This window comes from Carlito syrichta, unplaced genomic scaffold (genome assembly GCF_000164805.1).
Source record: "Carlito syrichta isolate Samal-C Ts95f unplaced genomic scaffold, Tarsius_syrichta-2.0.1 Scaffold315400, whole genome shotgun sequence".
Classification (NCBI taxonomy): Eukaryota; Metazoa; Chordata; class Mammalia; order Primates; family Tarsiidae; genus Carlito; species Carlito syrichta.
In genome coordinates this window covers 1,004,315-1,020,932 of record NW_007259496.1, presented here as the reverse complement: position 1 = coordinate 1,020,932, position 16,618 = coordinate 1,004,315, and the positions used below count along the sequence as shown (strand labels likewise).

At 46.9% G+C, this 16,618-nt stretch overlaps 1 protein-coding gene across 2 annotated transcripts in view; it reads left to right on the top strand.

Moving 5' to 3' along the window:
• PRKAG2 (protein kinase AMP-activated non-catalytic subunit gamma 2) overlaps positions 1 to 16,618 on the top strand; it is a 328,475-nt gene that overhangs the window by 4,918 nt on the left and 306,939 nt on the right. The window lies entirely within an intron of this gene.

Sequence of the window (16,618 nt, the reverse complement as noted above, 5' to 3'; positions counted from 1 at the left end):
GCACTCCAGTCTGGGTGACAGAGTGAGACTCCGACTCAAAAAAAAAAAAAAGAAAAGAAATTCATATAGCTTATAGGCATACTGTAATCAATGACTATTGGCTGACATATCATGGGTCTCTGGAACTGTTTACAAGCCAGTGACAGAGCAAGAGCCAAGGGGAAAGGAGGACTTCAGAGAGAAGGGCATGTGGCAGGAGCCTGTGGGGACACTGAGGCAGGGTGAGGGAGTTTAGAAATTTACTGCTGAGTAAGGCATTTCTGACAGAATGCACATGTCCCTGGCCCCCTTGGGAGAGGTGCTCCAGAAATCCTTCATAGTCGCTGGAGGCAAACTAAAAATAGAGCCAAGAGCAGCTGGCCAGTCACGAAAGGTTGCAGTGACAGCCTGGGTTCGGGAGGCCCTGTCACCAGCAATGCCTTCTCCTGCCGCGTGGCCATGAGAGGCACCTCACACTATGTACTTGTGGTGAAGGACCTGGGACCTTGGTGCCCCGCTCCTGCCTGTAGCCTCTATCTAGCCGGATGAGCCATGCCTAAGCACCCTGGGATGAGGGTGGGAATGGGAATTACGTTCAGTCTCAGGATGCAACCAGGACCGTGCTCTCTGCCCCTCACACCACTGAAACCTCCTGGATTGAAGTCTCAGCAAGCAGAAAGGTAGATGGCATGTGGCACATTGGAGGTGTCAGCTATGACCTTGGCCACGACTATGGTCATTTTGTACCACCCTGAGCAAAATTTGTTGGGTTAGGGTTTAGGGCAGTGTTTTTTAAAGTGTGGTTCTTGGACTAGCTTAGGTAGAATCACTGTGTTTGCTTAAAATATAAAATCCTAGTTCTTACCCTAGACCTACTGAATCAGAATCTCTGAGGGAAGGACCCATGAGTCTGCTTTTATTAAGTTCTCCAGGTGATTCTTATGCTTACTGGAGTTTAATAACAATTGAGTCCAGCTTTCCCAGTATAATACTAATCCATTTCTTTTGCTCTATGTGTTATTGCTCTGTGTGCCTATCTAATCTACCTGTCTGTATCTCTATCATCTACTATCTATCTATCTCCCTTTATCTTTCATTGTATTTATCCATCATATCATTTATCTATCCATCCATCTATCCATCTTTCATCTCCATATACCTTTCTTATCTATCTTTTAACTTATCTTTTTATCTATCTACTGTTTATATATCTTTCTATCATCTACTATCTATCTCCCTTTATCTTTCATTGTATTTATCCATCATATCATTTATCTATCCATCCATCTATCCATCTTTCATCTCCATATACCTTTCTTATCTATCTTTTAACTTATCTTTTTATCTATCTACTGTTTATATATCTTTCTACCATATCTATCTATTCATTTAGTCATCTATCCTATCAATCATCTCTATCACTATCATATCTACCTACCTATCTTTGTATTTATCATGCCTATCATCTATAGCTGTCTATCTATATTTGTATCTATCATGTCAATCTATTTATCTATCATATCTATCTCTATCTCTGTATCTCATCTGCACTTTTTTCAGCTGTCATTGAGGAGAGATATACTTGGTTACTGACTGTTCAACAAAAGCAGGATATTTCTGGCTTCCAAATAAAGATGCGTGCCAAGACCAGCCTGTAGCCAGAGCAGCCCATATGGGTCAACCTGTTAGGCCGTGCTGGAAGGTTTCTTGACTCAGCCCTTCAGTGGCTTTGTGATTCTTGGATTCCTTGAGCATAAGCTTCCATAGTCCCAGAGTATGATATCGGGACCTTTGGCAGTCAAACTACCCAGTGATGGAGCCCCCGGACTGTCCCGTGCCTCCAGGATTGATGACAAAGCCTGGCTGCCACTCATAGCACACTGGGTGTGAGATAGCTGACCAGCAAGGGGCATCTTGATTAGCGAGTGGGGCAGAGCACATTGGCTGAATGCCAGTGAGCACAGTCCAGTGCTGGGCCTGAAGGGAATGGGTGGCTAGACAGTGACGTGTGATTCCCCTTCTTCAAAGACACTACCACACGTGGGGAAATATTGCCGAGCAGGCACAAACCCATTGACCTACAGAATCCCATGCTCAGGGACTTGGGGTATAACCCTAGAGCTGAATTCCCTTGTCTCACCCCTCTATCCCCACTTATAGATGCTCAATGGGCTAAAAAGCATGCCCGTCATTGCATGGTGGATGACAAGGATAATTAGGGTGGAAGTGAAATATGCATCTTTACTCTTGTTTAGCGTCCCCCTGCCCTCTTCATGCTTTGTCCTGGTACCCATTTGTGAGAGTTTCAAGATCCTTGTACAAAAAAACCTCTGAATACTGCAGAGTAGCCTAAGGATGGATGTGAATATTTAAATCCTAGATCATTATTTTATAGCGCTAGTATTGAGGTCACATCAACAGAAGTAGCAGCCCAGGAGAGTCTGTGGGCTCAGTATTCATCTTTTCATGCATCTGCAACTTCTTAGGCTTTTCAGTGCTTTCTGAATATCTTTCCCTGCCTCTTTTCTTTCAACTACCCTCCTCCAGTAAAACCTAGCAAAACTGTATTACTAGTCTTTACTCAGGGTTTGCAGTTTTGACTGTGCTAAACACTAGATTGACTAAAGACATCATTTGGAACCACTTTTTATTTGCCAACGCCTCCTTATCTGCTCAGACTTCGTTTATGTAACTTTTAAATTCACTTGTATCTTCTAAAACCTTCTGGCAAAAACACGTGCTCTTAAACGATGCTATTTCTTGACGGCTTATTTTCTTTGACGTTCCCCATTTTCCCATTTTGATTGATTCAGCTCCCTGCCAGGGACTTTGTGTTCCTAGGCACCTCTTTGCTCTGATGGGGGCTGCTAGGATGACTGAGCATCGCTATAGCACCATCACGAGCTGCGCGAGAACCGGGCTCATCTGTTCTTGACTTGCCCTCGCTTTGACCATAATGTAAAGTGACCGTGGTCACCCATGAAACACCTGCTGTCTCCCATTCCTTTCAAGATGGTGGATTGGCCTATCTTGATAATTCCACAATTCCCTCACTGTCTTTTAAAATGTGGAACCAAGGTCGGTGGCGTGCTGAGCAGCCACAATAAAACAGAGTCCTGAATTTGCTTGGCTTGTTCACTATGACTTGCTCTAAAATGAACAGAGGGAATACCTGAGAGTTAAGCTGTAGCCCTCGCGCTTAACTACTGGGAATTCTCAGAAGACCCCCCTGCTACTCATTGCATGCCACTTGCACCCAGACCAGAGGAAATGGTTCCATATTAACCGGCCATGCTTCCCCTGGTGAAGGAAGGAGCTTAGGTTAAACTGTGTTTTAGACGTGCTATGGAATGGTTAATTGTACTCTCACGCATCTTTTTCTTCCACTACTTACTTTGAAAATAATTTAATCCCCATCCTTTACTTCCTGTTGACAGGAAGCCCTCTCTGCCAACCCTCACAGACCAATCGGATATCACCCTAGCTTTGGGGCAACTGCCAGGGCCTCTGTGTTTTGATATACTCTGACCTGGCAGTGAAGTTGCTGATGAGTGTACAACAAAGACCAGCTTGCTCTTGGTAACCCCAGGTTCCCGGCCTTCCTTCCACACAGCAGAGGCCCATCCTCATGGTGGGAGGCCCTGAAGGAGGGTGGCGCTGCAGTGACAGGGAGGGGAAGAGGGAAGATGCCACAGGGCAAAGGGAGATCAAGAAATGGAGAGCTGTAGATCGAGAAATGGAGAGCTGGAGAATTGCTAAGAACATGTTCACAGTTTGGCAGGGTTAGCGTAGGCTAGAAACCAGTCAACTAGTTTGTGTCTGCTCTCTAGGAACTCTGCTCCATATTGAGGCTACAAAGATGAAGTGTTACTGCCTGAATTGTATTCTCCAAAGAAATATGTGGAAGTCCTAGCCCCCTACACACCCTGTACCCATGAATGGGACATTATTTGAAATAAGGTCTTTGCAGATGTAATCAAGGTATAAATTGGAATGAGGTCATTAGAGTGGGTCCTAATCCAATATGCCTGGTGTTTTTTTAAGAAATTTGGGTACAGAGACACAGTGGTAAGAAGGCCTGTGAAGGCTGAGGCAGCGATTGGAGTGAGATACTACCACAAGCTGTAGGACACAGACCACCAGAAGGTGGAAGAAGAAAGGATGGATCCTTCTCTAGAGACTTGGGAGGGAGTGTGACCCTGAAGACACCTTGATTTCACACCTCTGGCTTCTAGGACTGTTTTTTAAGCCTGTCAGCGTGTGGCACTGTGTTATGGCAGTCCCAGGGATCTGCCGGGGCAGCAGTCTCCATCTGACAAACCTACAAGAGCAGGTGTTTGGGGACTGAAGGATGGTTGCTACAGCATGGCCGAAAGAGGAGGCCACGATCCCAGGAAGGTGTACCTACTTTCCACAGCTCCTTGACTGCTTCCTCTCACAATCTAAGTCTCCCTGAATCCCCTCTCCTCCCTGCAGGGAATTCTAGTGTAGTGGGGCTAGTAGAAAGCTGAGTACAAGGGGAGACCAAATAAACGCATAATGTATTTATAAAACATTGTCTATTTATTCTTACACGTTTAAACTTCAGCTACCTTCAAAGCACTCTCCATTTGATGCAATACATCTAGTGAGGTGCTTTTTGGTGCCTTTTAGTGCTTCTAATGTTTTTTGTTTCACTTCTTCCACATCAACAAAACATTTCCCTTTAAGGTCTTTTTTCATCTGGGGAAACAAAAGTCACTTGGGGCGAGATCGGCGGAATAGGGAGAGTGGGGCATAAGGTTCATGCTGTTTTTGGTAAAAAAAAAAAAAACAAACAAAAAAAAACTGCTGAACACAGTGTGGTGTGGGCAGGTGTGTTGTCACGGTGGAAGAATCAGTGACCTGTTTGCCACACCTTGGGATGTTTCTTCTGCAAATCATGATGCAACTGTCTCAAAACTTCCAGATAAAAACTTTGGTTGACTGTTTGATCTGGAGGAACAAATTCTGAGTGTACTACAAAGGGTCCATCCTCCAAAAGATAATTCCAGTTCCCTCATACATGATAGAGGCTGGTGTGGCACCCCGGGACCCAGGCCCGCTCTGTCTGTCCATAGAACCTGCTCTTCTTTCCTGGGTAGACACCAAGACTCAGCATCCCGAGGCCAGAGGTGCAGAATGGTGAGGGAGAGCAGCTTTGTCACTTGCTCAACTTCCAGAAGACGGGCAGGCCAGCCTTTGTCTGTTAGGCTAACATGGACACCTTCCACCTAGCTCTACCCTGCTCACAGCATCAGCTGGGCAAACAGCCAGTTGAGGGCTTGAAACTGACATCACTCTGGAGAACTGTCTTCCTCCATGCAATTCTGACACTACTTGATGGGGAGTTGCATTCATGGGGGTGATGACTGACCAATATCAATTGATTATCAAATACCATCTAGGGTGGTCACGGTTGTCATCAGATGTAGCTAATATTGATGGAGCACTTGCTATATGTTAAATGTATGCTTTTATATCAGCCTTCTATCTTTATCTCTAAAATAATCCTGGGAAATATTGTTACTGTTATTTGTTTTATTATCCTCACTACAGAGAAAGAAGTGTAGGCTGTCTAAAGCTCACAATCATTCCAGCCCAAGAAAAAACTCTGCTGTTGGTGTTTGATATCTCTGCTCAGTCCTGGCCTAGATGCCTCATGCATAGTGAAGACAGTTCAGGGTGGACCCCATCCACATGGTGGGCACAGAGATGACAGCATATGTTGTCTTCCAGGGGTTTGCCCTGGGGTGGGGAGAATCCAGCCTTTATGCTCTTCAGTTGGTTTCTTTTTAGATTATGGTCATTGAAGTTTATTCTTTACCCTTTTCATCTCAGAAATAAATAATCCACCTTCAATACTTTCTTTTTTTCCCCTCCCCTTTTGTAGAGAGGCGGTCTCACTGTGTTGCCCATGCTGGACTTGAACTCCTGGGCTCAAGCAATCCTCCTGTTTTAGCCTCCCAAAGTGCTGGGATACAGATGTGAGCCACCCATGTCCAGCCACTATACTTTCTTAGGTTCTATTCTCCTGGCTCTCCTTTCTCAATTTTTGTTTTTTAAATAACTGAATATTGGAATAAACACTAAACCAGAAATCAGGAAATCCTGGCTGGCTCTTCTGTAAAGTAACTTGGGAGGCTTCTTCTCACTGAGTTATCCAACATTTTCTGCAAGCGTGTTGTGTGCCAGACACAGTGCAAGGCACAGGAATCACCTTGTGACCAACATGGGCACTGTCCCTCTGTTCTCTCACAAGGCTTAACCTTGGCCAGGCCATCATTCTGTCAGTTCAACATTCCTGCTACCAAAACACCAAAAGCACAGTGACTTAAAACAACAAACATTTATTCTTTCTCACCATTCTCTAGGTCAGTTGGGAAGTTCTTGTGGTCCAGGTCAGCTCTGCTGATCTATGTGGTCAGCCTGTGGCTTGGCCAAAGCTGAGTGCCCAAGACAGCCTTGCTCACATATCTGACCATTGCCCAGTTGGCTCCAGGCCAGCTGGACCATGGGAATGACTGGGCAAGGACCAAGCACAAGAGCTCTTCAAGTCCATTGGCCATGGCACATCACGCAGCTCAGACTCAAGAGACAGAGCAGCAGGCTCCACCTTTGCATGGGAAGAGCTGCAAGGTCACATTGCAAGGTCAAGAGCACAGGGACTAGAAGGATTGGTGTGAGATGAACCAGTCACTTAAGTTCTCTAGATCTGTTTATATGCATAACACATTTGAATATATCTAATTAATATTATTAAATAATGTTATCTCATTATGTGACATACTAATTAAGTATATAGTATATGTAATATGTATTATATGTTATATATATATATACACTAAATAAGAGGGTTGGAGTCTCCCTTTGGCTATATGGAAACGGTGCTTTGTCATGGGGACAGGTGGCCTTTGAGTGACTGAAAGTAGGGAGGATGCAGAGGAGCGGTGGAGCCTAGGTCCATCCAAAGCTTGGCTTTTGAGACTCTCCCAAACCCTCCCGTTTCCACCACCAAAGATGAGTGAGTGTCCGAGGAGATAAGTTGCTCCTGGGGAGCAGCCAGTGTTGGGAGAACAGAGAGATTACTTGTCTCCTCACCACTGACTTTGCTTGTTAAGTGTATTTTGAGATTTCTGAAATGACCTTGAGGCACAGGTAATAGAATATTCTCAGCTCAAAGACAGAGGAAAATGCCAGGCAACAATACCAAACTGGTCTAGGAAGAGAACTCGGCCAGGTAACCTTCCTGCTGGGGCTGCTGGGTGCCCGCCAGGTGCAGAAGTGGCCCAGAGGATGTGTGATGGTCCCTGGAAGCCAGAGAGGATGGGTGCTGCACCCTGGACCATCGTATAACATGGAGGCAGCCTTGAGAGGTTAAGTAGCCTGCTCAAGTCACATGGCTGACCAATGGCAAAGCAAGGCTTAACTTCGGGTTTTCTACTGTTGGCATGTTAAGAAGAGAGGAAGCCTTCTCTGGCAGGCCAGTGGCTATGGCTACAGGTCAGGAAAGGGCTTCTGGGGAGCCAGCAGTGCCATCTGCCTGGCCCATGGCTCTCTGCCAGAGTTACCTGCTCCCCGGGTCAGAGATCAGAAGACTATTTCAAAGCAGTTTTCTTTGGTGCTGGCTCAAAACAGGGGTTGTGGGCAGTGGTGACTGCAGCCCCAGACTCCAGGCTTCATTCTCTGTCCACCTCTCTCCTCTCTCTTCTCTGAATGTGTCAACACCAGTTTTCAGGAAAGGCTCAAAGCATGGTTCTGTAGGCTTGGCATGCAGGCATAGAATTCACTACTGTGGTAAAGTACAACATAAGGCCAAGTGGACATATTTGGCTATAGTCCTTGTTAAATGGTGCTCTACCCCTCAAATGGTCTTTGCTACCTTCACCAGAAGGTTCTTCTTGGCCCATGGTTCTGTGCCTCTGGCTTTGGCCCTTCAGTGGTGGGGGGAAGAAAGCAAGCTGGATTGGGCAGAGGGAGGGGTTGGGTTGTGAAGCACTCACAACAAAGGCCTCAGCTGACCCCCCTGGAACGTTCTGGAACTGGGCTGGCCCTTCAGAATTGTCCCAGATTGAGGCAGGGTGTGTGGGGGGAGACAAGCTTTTGTACTCCCACATGGTGCCTGGGAAGGGGATGTGAACTTGGGTGAGGCAGATCCCTTCTCTGGAGAGCAAGTCCCGGCCAGGGCCTCAGCTGAGTGCTAGGGGCCACCAGTACTCCCTGTACCAGGGGACCTGGGAGCCATACCCCAGCATCCACCCCACCACCTCTCTTTCTCATCTTATTATTTTCTTTTGATGTGACCAGCCTGTCTCCCTAGCCAAACCATAAGCTCCTTTAAGGATGGCGTGTGTCTGCACCTTGTCATGTCTCAGCCCCGAGGAAACCACCTACCACATAGCTGACCCTAAACATATCAACATATCAACATAGTTGATAATGCTGATATGATGATGAAATGCAGAAGACAAACTGAGTGAGGAAGAAAAACTATATACGCAGTCTTCGAGGATTGAAATGCTTAGTTAACTCTGTGAATTAATTTATTTTGTATTTATTTATTTCACTAGCTTTCGGGGGGTACAAATAGTTTTTGGTGATATGGTTGCATTGTGGAGTGATGAAGATGTCTGAGCTTTAAGTGTACATACCACCCCACCTGTGCACGTTGTATCCACCAGGTGATTTCTCCTCCCTCCCTCCCTTTCCCCCGCCCCCTTCTAAGTTGCCAGTATCATTATATCACTCTCTATGCCTTTGAAGACCCTTTGAAGTTTAGTTACCACTTATAAGTGAAAACATGCAGTATTTGGTTTTCTGTTCCTGATTAGTTCACCATTTGATCCAGCAATCCCACGACTAGGTATCTACCCAAAGGAACAGAGGGAGTTATACGAAAAAGACGCCTACGTTCATCGCAGCACGCTTCCCAGTTGCAAAGATGTGGAATCAACCTAAACACCCATCAACCAATCAATGGATAATTAAAATGTGGGGTATGTACACTATGGAGTCCTCCTCAGCCATCAAAAAGAGTGAAATAACATCTTTTGCAGCAACTTGAATGGAATTGGGGAATATCATCCTAAGTGGTCTGTGAACTAATTTAGAAAAATCTGACTGGATTGATTATGTGTACATCTTATGGAAGCCACTTATCCCAAAGGGAAAATTTTTAGATAAATCATAGCTTGTTGGTTCCATCAAAGGCAAATTTTAGGAACATGATTATGTTCATTTCTTTTTCCCTCATCTCCTACCTGAAAAAGTTATTTGAGCTTTGTGCTCAGGCTGATTGACTGGTAACAGCACCGGATGTCCACCAAGAGGCATTTTAAGCTGGCCTGATGATCCTCTGCTTCAAGATGGATCAGGCATCTCAAGAACCAGATGCCAGGTCCTCAGGCCTTACTACTCTCGGGGCCTCTACAGTTCCTGGTACCGTTGGAGGAGGGAGCATCCACCTGCTGAGGGGACAGGCATGGACCCCGCTGCCATTTGTATTAGATTCTCAAGAACAGAGTCCTGTGTGTGAGAGGAAAATGGATGGTTTCATCTTGCTGACAGAAGGGTGGCTGTGGTGGAGAGAGCATGAGCTGGGCCTCAGAGACCAAGGTTGCAACCCTCCTGCCCCCATTTGCTCACTGGGTCCTTTTCGGCAGGTTACTGACACAATCTGAGTCTTAGTTTCCTCACCTGTAAGATGTGGATAATAATCCCCACCTCATAGGACTTGGGGGAGCCTGAAATGAGATGCCACAGGGAAAGATCATGAAGTCTGGAAAGGTTGGTTTCCTAAACCTTAAGAGTTTAGCTGTGGCCACCATCCTACCCCAGGTTTTCTGGGGACAGTGCCAGGCTAAGAAAAGTTAATTATTTTCATGGAGGTGATTACTTAATTACACACTTAAATGTGAATTGCTCTTTATTTATTTATTTTTTGTCTTTTTTAATAGAGATGTGCTTTCTTAAAATTAAGTGTTTACAATTAGCAATATAGCTATTGGCAATACTGAACGTGAAATGTGAATCGCCCTTTAATCCCTTGTAAGGCTTTGGCTACATACATTTACAAATTATTTAGCATGTCTCCTTATTTGCAATGAGACAGGACACAGCCACGACCCTGAACCCAGAGTGAAAGCCAGCATGAATCCCCAGGGCTGAACCCATCCAGCCCTTAACTGAGAGTGCATAGAAATGGCCTTGGTGTTGGGTGCATGTGCTAGAAACTTGAAGGCCAAGTTTTGGGGTGGGTGCAGAAGTCTAACCTGGCAAGCTCTACCTAGACGCCCTGGGGTCTTGCCTGCCACCACCTCTCTGTACCACGGGCCTATCAGGACCCCAATAGGGTCACTGTGCACAAGATAGATGGGTAGGAACTGGAGGGACAGATGTTCCCTGGGCTAGAATACTGCTGTCTGGAAGAGGTCATGAACAGGTAGCATTCTTGGAAGTCAAGTTATCAGATTCATGTGTTTTTTGTCTTCCTCCCCTTGGGACATTTGCCATCGAATAGGGAACACTTGGGGATTTGGCGTCTTGACTACAGAGAATAAACATCACGGGGCTTTCAGGGAGCACTCGGGCCCCCAAGTCATATCCTTCCAGTCTGTGGTGGGCCTCCAGCTGTCACCTGGGATAAAAGAGGATGGCTAGCAGGTAGCTAGGCAAGAGTGGAAGGAAAGCCAAAGGGTCATCAGTCACTCGACTTCTGACAGGGCCAAGTGACAGCAGACCCCTCTCAGGCAGCCTCAAGCAGGTGCCGCCCGGCTTACTCACATCTACCCTCGCAGCCCTCACCGTGGGGAAGTCCTCCCCCATTTACTCCTGTCACCCTTCGAACTTGTTTCCTCAGCTGCATTTCAGCAAAAATGGAGAGATGTGTTGCTCACTTAACCAGAAGACCAGGGTTCATTCCCCTCCACTTTCATCTTCTTTAGAGAATCGCACCTTTCCAAGGGCTAGCAGTTGCTTCCTCCCCTCTGCCCACGTGGGTCTCGTGGAGACAGTAGGAAGGTCTCACTGTGGCATTCCGTGTTCACCACCGTGGGTAACAGAGACTGGCTTTCAGATCTCACCCCAGTCCTGTCTGACACCATTCCCTGAGTGAGCTGCTTTTTTTTGGAGTAGGAGTCTCATTCTGTTACCCAGGCTGTAGTGCAGTGGCACAATCACAGCTCACCACAGCCTTGACCCCCTGGGCTCAGGCGATCCTTCCCCCTCAGCCTCCTGAGCAGCTGGGACTCCGCATGTGCCACCATGCCCGGCTAATTTGTTTGCTTTTTTTGTAGAGATGAGGTCTTGTTATGTTGCCCAGACGGGACTGAGTGAGCTTTCTTTGGTGCCACAGCTGTTCATCATCCTTGAAGCACATTCCCTGGGCATCACAGGGATGATGGACAGAAATCCAGCATCTACTCTTTGCTGAAAGTCTTCAGGGACCTGTGACAGATTCCAGAGACACCTGGCTAGTGTCTAGCTCCTCCTCAGAGGACACTGGGGTTTTGGAGCTTTCTTTGATCTGAGGAGTTTCTGAAAACTTCCCTTGAGTACTTGAGGCCATTGATGGGACTGTGTCGGCTATGGATGCCAGAGCTTTGCACAGGAGCAGGAAGAGGGGCCTCCATGGGATGAGACAAAGGCTGGACACCCATCAACAACATCAAGGCTCCTGATGGCAGAATTTGTGTTCTATTTGTCCTTAGGGTCCCTCAAGCCCCACACAGCGTGTTCCACATAGTAGGTGCTCCCTGAATACTGTCCTAGCTTCCACCTTTGGTATTGAGGACCAAACCAAACCCATCTCACCTGTAGAAACCTCTTAAGTCACAGGAAGCCGAAAAATGACCAAAACGAATCATAACATCTCCTCTACTGGTGGTAATGACATCAGGCATTACCACGGTGCGTTGAGGAGGCAGGACTTCCTGTTCTCCCTAAATCTCTCTCTTCCTTCCTTGAGAGCTGGGATGATTGGGGAAGATTAAAAGGAGAGGGTAACGGGGCGATTTAGAATTTCAGAGCTGTGGGAGATATGGATATTCAAATGTCCACTTAGTTTAATCTCTGAGCAAATATTTTTATTATACCTTGATACCAAAAATGGCATAGGGTATGCATAAATAAAAATGAAAATAGTCTCCATACTTTTTGAAACTGTGAGAAGTCAGTACTTTCAACCTCCTTCTTACCAAGTTTTACAAATTGGGCTCTTGGATGTAACGCACTCTGAGATGGATGCTGCAGAAAGCATGCAAGATACTTGTTAACACAGGATCAACCCCTGGGATGGGAGGGGGCAGGTGAAGGCGGAGGGAGAAGCTTCCATGCAGTCTCAGTCAAGGCCTCAGACCATCCTTCAAGACTGCACTGGCTTGCAGTAGGGGTTAGGGGAATCATCCGTTGATGTGGGCTGTCTGTGGGAAAGGCTGTGGCCTTGGGCAAGGTGGCTTCTTCAGTCCTCACAAGGGACTGTCACCTCGCAGCACCACCAGCAGATGGAGAAAGAAGTGCTTCATTGCCAAAGAGGGATGGGGGAGTACATCATGGCACCCTGGACTTCTTAGGGAACAGTCAAAGGGGCAAACCCTGACTTTTGTCTCCTCCATCCCATTCCTTCCTCATGACAGGACGCGACCGTTCAGAGTTGTCTTGAAGGTGGAAGAAAGAGTAGCACCTGCTCATGAATGTGCCAGCGAGGTGGCACCTGGCTCAGATGATCTTCAAGGTTGAAGGGAAAGAAAGAACGACCATAGCCAGGAGAGAGCAGACACTCCCGAGTCAGCACGCCCTCAGCACACATGGCGTTAGCTCACTCCATCCCCACACAGCCATGTGAGTCGCTGCTGTGTCCCCATTCTACAGATGGGAAAATTGGAACAGCAGAGGCCACCGGCAGAGACTGACATGGCCAGGCATCAAGCTGGAGCCGTCTGGCACCTAAGCCCACACATGAAACCGCTGTGCTGAACAGACAGATGGTGCCAGAAGGCAGAGTGCAACCCCCAAAAAAATGCGTGGAGAGGAGGGGGTGTTTCTTTCTGACCAACATGTCTTATTGGCCTATAGACGCGTTCTTTGGAAGTTCTTTTTTTTTTTTTTTTTTGGTACCGTAAGTTGCTGATGGCTCTACCTTGGGCACCGCTGTCTGCTGCAGGCAGACTCCTGGCATTTGTCTCCTTTGCGCCAAGCTCTGTAGGGCTCAGCGATCTGGCAGCTGGGAGCCAACAGGAGAAGGAAGGTCTGAAATGTCACCCAGGATAAAACACTGACTATTCCCAGCTTTAATCTCTCATGCTGTCTTCCACAGGATGCTGCGTGCTCCCTGTTTAGGGCAGGCCCATGACTTAATCATCCTCACAGCCCCTGCATGCTAACACTCTTAAGTCCCCAGTGGACATTTTTATAGCAACTATCAGCCCTCAGCTAATTGAAAACTGATGGATCTTATCATTTTTTTTCTTATGTTGCTTTCAAAATTTATGCTGGTTAATGTCTTTGGAGTCCTAAAAGATACCATCTTTTATGAAAGCAGAAACGAATAGACTTTGGGCTGCAAGCCAGTAGTTTCTTTTGTCATCCGTTTTCCTTTTTCCTCTCTCGCCTCCTTTCTCGTTTCCTGCCCTGTGTCTCTTCTCCTCCTTTATTTTGTCTCTTTGGAGCTAGGCAGGAAAAACCTGCCTTCTCACCCAGTTCTCTTCCTAGTGGTGGCCACAGTGGCCAACAAGGCACAGGCGGCCGTGCTCCAGTGAGCCGCCATCACCGTGTGCTTGACTGGTCTTGTTTCTCAGATGCAGGCCTTCACCAAGCACTGTCTTTGGCGTTGGCACAATTCCTGCCTCTTCTGCATATTTGGTCATTTAACCCATCATTGCCTCTGCCTGGTTCCTATTATTGCCCCGTTTTTACAGTCAGGGAAATGGAGGCTCAGATAGAATGAGTCATTTACCCAAGGGGCACAGCAAGGTGAACGTGTGAGCCCAGTGTGGCTATCTCAAAGTCCATGCCCTTTTCCTTGCAAGATGTCTTTTCATGCCCCTCCCCACAACACATCCTAACCAGAGGCAATGAAGAAGGTAAAATACCTCCCCAGGAGCTGCAAGTCTCACCTGGAGGCCCACTGTGGTACCACCTGGATGGATGTCCTTGTTATACCTGTGCGTACTTCCTTGGAATAATGGGCCTTGTAAAACCATCGTGAGGGGCTGGTTTCCCTCCTTCTACATCTCTCACTAGCTGTGTGAACTTTGACATCTCTGAACCTAAGTTGCTTCATTTTGTCAAGTAGTGACAAGAATACTGACCTACAGGTTGTCATGAGAACAAAATGACCTTGTATAAGGAACTTGCCATGTAGCAAACTTGAGCGAATTATAATTTTTTTTTTTTGAGTTGGAGTCTCACTGTCGTTTAGGCTCGAGTGCAGTGGCACACACACAGCCACTACAGCCTCGACCTGCTGGGCTCAGATGATCCTTCCACCTCAGTCTTCCAAGTAGCTGGAACTACAGACGCATGCCACCATGCCTGGCTAATTTTTATTTATTTATTTATTATGGAGACAAGGTCTCATCAATTTGCCCGGACTGGTCTGGAACCCTGGGCTCAGGCAATCCTTTTGCCTCAGCTACCTAAAGTGCTGGGATTATAGGTGTGAGCCACTATGCCCAGCTTGAATTACAATTCTTTAAAAATTGCCAGGCGTGATGACTCACCCCTATAATCCCAGCACTTTGGGAGACCAAGGTGAGAGGATTGCTTGTGCCCAGGAGTTGGAGACCAGCCTGAGCAACATACTGAGACCTTGTCTCTATAAAAAAATAAAAAGTAAAAATAAACCATCTTTCTTCGTTTGTCCGACAAACCCCAAGAACAGAACATATGGCTCGTATCTGGCAAGAGCATAGGTTTGTGGGTTTCTGTGCATTAACCTCACTCAGGAGCGTTTGCCTTACTTTATTTTCCTGTTGCCACTGTTTTTCCTTCTTTTAAGATATTTTATCTTACGGTGTTGCAAGCATCCTTTTGGTAATGAAGATGGTGTAAATAAGTGTCATTGGAACTCAATAACTTCTAATGAAGAAAGCAGGCAAGCACATCTCCGTGTGATCCATAAGGCTGGGCGTGGGTGTGGTTCTGTGCCCAGTCCCTTTCTCTGACTCCTTCCTGCCTGTGCTCTTCCCAGCTCCTCCCACCCGTCGTCCCCTGTGGCACAGCCTGTGCCTGTCTGCCTGCTGTCTCTCTCCTTGGCAAGAATAAGCCAGCGTCTGCAGTGGTGAGTGTAGACGGTGGTATATGGATGGTGGTGTTGGTGGGCTACCCCCAACCTCAGCCCTGGATTATGGAACTCACAGCTATCCAGGGACAGGGCTGCGAGGCTGTCCCCTGCTTAGACATGTCCTTTTCTTCGCTGGGATTCTGGGGAGGACCCTGCTCGGTGGCTCCCTCGCTTTCCCTCTCCTTACAGGCAGTGGCGTGAGAATCAAAGGAGATGTCCCCCGAGAGCGAGGTACCCTGATTCTATGTATATCCTTGGGCCCTGAGCTCCAGGGCCTGGGAGCCAGGAAAGCCGAGTACCAGTCCCAGCTCAGTTGTGCAAATAGAGGCAACCTTACTGAAATCTGTAGCTTTGCTGACGATGGCCTAGAACTTCAGCAAAGTCCTCAGGCTGCATGCATTCATCAGTAACCAGATCCCACTACCTGCCCTTTGTAGGGATGTCACACACATTTCCCCCCCAGGGGTCTCAAATCTACCTCCACGTGCCCGTGACGTGCCGGAAGGGACACACAGAGGTGCTCAGGGAGGGCTGTGCCCTGGCCAGAGCCTCTCAGGCCACAGGCTTCCCATAGCAGTGCTGATGGATAGGGGAGCTCTCTACCCTCATGTCTCAACCTGGAATGTGTGCTTCTTAAGTACAGAAGAGTCACATGTGCACACACACACGTGTGTGTGTGTGTTTGTGTGTAGAGAGACATAGAGATACTATATATGCTAGGAAGTACCAAGTTCAAACCAAGCTCCTTGGAGGTTCATTGTAAATGTTGTTTTTAGAGAAACAAATGGTAGCAGTTAGGGAGACAGAGGCATCTTCCCTCTGACCCAGGTCAGGCAGAGTGAGGGCTGGACACATGTGAAAGGAGTGGGTTTTGCCTTTGGGTCCCTGGTCCCTGGCTAGTGATCCTGGTGTCCCCAGGCAGGTGACTGGGCCTGGCCTCCACCTTTCAGTTCTTCTTGTCTGTAAAATAAGGTGGGGCTGGGGGCTGGATTCTGTCATTTTCTCAGAGGGAAGCAGCATGGTTTGGTAGGAAAAGCCTGGCTTGGGGGTCAGAAAGTCTTAATTTGAGTCATCCTTTCTCAATTCTTTGCCTATTTCCTCAACAATGAGACGTAGTTGATAATATTAAGTTAAATTATATGAAATATCCCATATTTGGCAGTTTTTAAACCTCAGAAATGATCATCTTACGAGTCCAACTTAGTATATGACCCATCCACCATATAAAATTGTCAAAATTTTCATATGTAAAAACATACATAAGAATCATTTTCAAACAACTAAGTTCTTAAAAAATAAACTATTCTACTGACAAACTTCTCATTTTGACCTTTTCCCCCC